The following is a 4262-nucleotide window of genomic DNA, read 5'->3' on the forward strand; positions in this document are numbered from 1 at the left end:
TGTGTGTGTGTGTGTGTGTGTGTGTGTGTGTGTGTGTGTCCGTCCACCCTTCAGCGTGCTGACACAGCTGTTTGCCTGATCTGCTCGCTCCAGGGCTCAGTGGGGCTCCTGGGCAGGGAGGAAATCATCATCCAGCTGCAGCTTCCTTTGACTGCAGGCAGGCCTTGGAGGCCTCTGCTGACAGCAGAGTTTGGGAAGCCTAGGAGTCCATGTTGCTTCTCATTGGCTGAGCTGCTCTGCTAGAATCTGGGGCTCTGGGATGAGAACTAGATCGAATTGGACTTTCGGGGTCTGGGTTACAGAAACAAAACCACCCGAACCGGCTTAAGCAAAGAGGGAAACTTACTGGTAAAGTAACTTTTAAAGGGGTACATTGCTGGCTTCAACAGGGATGATTCTAGGTGCTGCTGAGATGACCTCGCGGGGGGTTGATACATGTCCCTCCTCTCTCTCCTAAAGCTCTGATCCCCGTCCGTTCTGGCCCCACTGTTTTTCTTGGTCTTGTTTTGGAGTTGCGGCCCCCTGGTGTAACCCAGGGCTCTTCCCACTTGCTCTCAGGGTTCTCCTTGCGGTGGTCCAACCTTTCCCCGGCCCCTTCCTGTCTTCTGCCCTTAGTTCGGGGGCGGATTCTTTCCTGTGGTCTGGTATGGCTGATTGCTCTGAGGAGTAGGTTCCTCATGGGAATTACTGTTCACTTTGGGGGCTTATCTATGGTTTGGCCAAAAGGTGATCTCTGGGAGTGGCCTCAGCTCTAGGTTTGAGGAGCATTTAGATCCATAAACTTGGGGGTTCCACCAGTCTCTATCAGACTAGCCAGTCTGGTAATTTTATAATTTTGAATCCTGATGTGTATTTTTTGTCCCCATCGCTGTCTAGAACCTTCTCTGGTGACTTATCACTCCCTGCCATTGAGTCAATGATGACTCATAACAACCCTATGGACAGGGTAGAACTACCCCTGTGGGTTCCTGAGACTGTCACTCTACACAGGAGTAGAAAGCCCTCTTTCTCCCATGAAGCTAGTGGTGGTTTTGAACTGCTGACCTAGCAGTTAGCAACCCAAGACGTAACCACTATGCCACCAGGCTTCCTTTATGACCTATGCCTCAGTGAATTATTTGGCATGATTCTTCTACTCTTTGTAACTCCCACCAAAAGTATGGGTGGGATCATGCAAATAAGGTATATATGGAAATCTAGTGAAATGATTGGTCAGTATGCCCTCCCACTGGATTGAAATGAGCCTTCTCAGAAGCGTGAAGGGAGATCTTACCATCAAGAAAGAAGAGCCAGCAATGGAGCACGTTTTGGACCCTGAGAACCCCGGGCACTGAACCTCCTTGATGCAGGAGAGAGCAGGAGAGAAGCCGCAGCAGACTCAAGGGCACAAGGAAGCGTGGTGAGCTTCCTGGCCCATGGAGTGAGTAAAGCCGAGTGCCCGTGAGCAGGAGGCTGGCTTGCTGAGTGGAGGGCCTCTAAACATATAACCAGGGGAGCCAGCTTTGCCCACTCACGAATGCCTTGGGCTAAGGCTTACTTAAGACAGAATGGAGTGTCCTTGCATTTATCAGCAATGCTAAACAAGCTGTGTAGCATTGCCCAAGCAGGGCATAGCCGTAGGACCAGAGAGAGGCATGCCAGAGACACTCTGGACTGAAGAGTAGATCCTGGACGTTCGTGATTCCGAATAACCCCCTTCGTTTCAAATCTTGTCTGTGAGTTCGTTGTTGCCATTGCAATGAACTATCCAACCCAGCCGAGTAGCGAGTGCTGTGGCCGGGATGCTGGTGTCAGAATTGCTAGAGAAGGTTGGAGGGTAGAGCTCTGTCTGAATGGGCCTTGGGCTGATGGTGAGTTTGCAGTCAGAGGTCAGACATGGGCCTCAGGCCATTCTTAACATAACCCCGGTCAGAGTGGCCAGTAGAAGTCTGCTCCGTTTTCAAGGAGGCTCCCCTCTTGGTAACACAACGACGGCAGCACTCTCAGACTGACACTCCACCCCAGTGGGAAAAACTTCCCTTTTCCAGTAGTTCCATCCAAAGTTTCAATGTCATAGTCTATCATCGGATACATGTGAATCATGTGCTCATCCCTGAGCCAATCTCCCCCATGGCCAGGGGTGGGACTACTTGTTGCCTGCTCAGGGTTTAAGGTTTCCTCTGGAGCTAGAGATCAAAACTCCACTCTAACAGAGGGCTCAGGAGGAGCCTCCCCCCTGGGAAAATAGCAGTGATGCTCCCAGAAGAAGGGACAAGAGGCAGGACCCGCAGGGCTCCATGCAGGTGCCAGCTCTCAACCTGGAAGAGAAGTCGGACCTGCACATGGGAGAGAAGGGGGGTATCGATCTGGTGCATCCGCATTATTTATATACTTAGAATTACCTTTTCTTCTCGCAGCCTGTGAGGGGCAGACTCTTGTCGCCTGTGCTCAGACACATTGCATTGGGAAAATCCCTACAGTGATAGACAGCACAGAGGTCACTCTGAGGACTCAGGTGCACCCGCCCCAGGTCATGGTATCTTCAGTCCCCTCATCTGCACGTGAGCGCTGGGCGACGGATAGGGAAGAACCCTGACAAACTGATGCGGTTGAAGGAGGTGCTGGCGAAGAGTGTCGAAGTACCATGGACTGCCAAGCTCCCAGCGCATCTGTCTCGCACGAAGGACGGCCAGAGTGCTTTTTAGAAGTGAGGGTGGCGAGACTTTGTTTCCCGTGCTTTGGACATGTTGTCAGGACCGAGCAGACCCTGGAAAAAGGCAGCATGCCCGGTCGAGTAGCGGGTCTGTGAAGAAGAGGAGGGCCTTCCGTAAGATGCATTGGCATCGTGGCTACAACCATGGCTGCACGTAGGCGAGACCGTGAGTACGGCGTGGGAGGGCAGTGCACGTGGGGCACTCTGAGCTGAAGTGCCCCACAAGAGCCACATAGCAGTGTGCAGGGGGAACCTGAGACTCAGAGACGCAACACCTCCTCACCGTGAGTCTTGGGAGATTCCCTACTCCGTGTGCCTTACAGGATGAAGGGGCCTAGTCCCCCACTGGCCTCATGGAGCCCCCTCAGCGGACTCTCCCAAGTCTGACTCGTGGCAGGAAGCTCCCCTAGATGCTGACAGAAGACTGGCCCCGGGGCTGCTCTGTTCTCATTAGAAGGGTTGACCCCCAAGCATCAGCGAGACACGACACAAAGGCCCGGTCAACTCAAAAGGAGATTTCCTCTTGGACGGAATTAAAAAGGCTGGTGGACAAATGAGAAGGGTGGAGTCCATGTGTGGAGCAGATGGTTCGCATGCTCAGTTGCTAACTGAAAGATTGGAGGTTCAAGTCCAACCCGGGGTGCCTCAAAAGAAAGGCTTTGTCTCTGGTGAATCCCCTCTGACCATAGACCAGGGAAGGTGGTGAATTGTCTTCTGTCATGCAGAGAGCATTGGAAAGTGGATTATTACTGGTGCCTGTAGGTTAACATTGAACACCCTATCATTGGATCTCTCTAGGAGCCCATTTTCAATTTGTTCACGTTTTTAATATGTGCTGCTCTCATACCGATCGAGGCTTTTCTGTTTTACGTTGTCAGTTTTTATTTATTTTTAGTAAATGTCCTTGGGTTTTGGTTGATGGTTTTGTTTTTTTAGTATGTTTTCCCGTGTATGAAACCCATGATGAGGCAATCTATACAGACAGTAACTGGATCGATGGTTTCTTGGGGGGTGTGTGGGGTTTAAGAACACTGAGTACAAGAAAGAAGGGGTGCTCTAAGCGCATGGTGGGGGTGATAGGATTGAACTGTTGTATTGTGTCATGTGTAGATTGTATGCCAAGAAAAGTTTTTTTTTAAAAAAGAAAGAAAGAAAGGCTTCGTGCTCTTCTACTGAAAGGAAGCATGGCCTTTCTCTACCACACGTGAGTTAGACTTGATCGACGGTAGGTAGCTGGCTTGGTGTAAGGAGCCCCGGTGGCCTGCACGGTGACCTCAAAGTCAGCAATCCAAACACACCCGCCACTCCTTGGGAGAAAGTTGAGGGTGTCTGCTCTGAGGCTGTCCAAACACTTCCACATGCAGTGGCGTCAGGCCGGAGATGGAGGGCAGCCCAGGCACAGGACCACGCCGTGCCCAGCCCCGGCCCGGGAAGACGACTGATAGATTGCCGGGACTGATGGGAGGAACCCTGGTGGTGTAGTGGTTATTCCCTGGGCTGCTGACTGCAAGGTCAGCAATTTGAAGCCACTGGGTGCTCCCTAAGAGAGATGAGGCTTTCGATTTCCATA

Source organism: Echinops telfairi, unplaced genomic scaffold (assembly GCF_000313985.2).
Source record: "Echinops telfairi isolate 266 unplaced genomic scaffold, ASM31398v2 ScPeMD7_31;HRSCAF=116, whole genome shotgun sequence".
Lineage (NCBI taxonomy): Eukaryota > Metazoa > Chordata > Mammalia > Afrosoricida > Tenrecidae > Echinops > Echinops telfairi.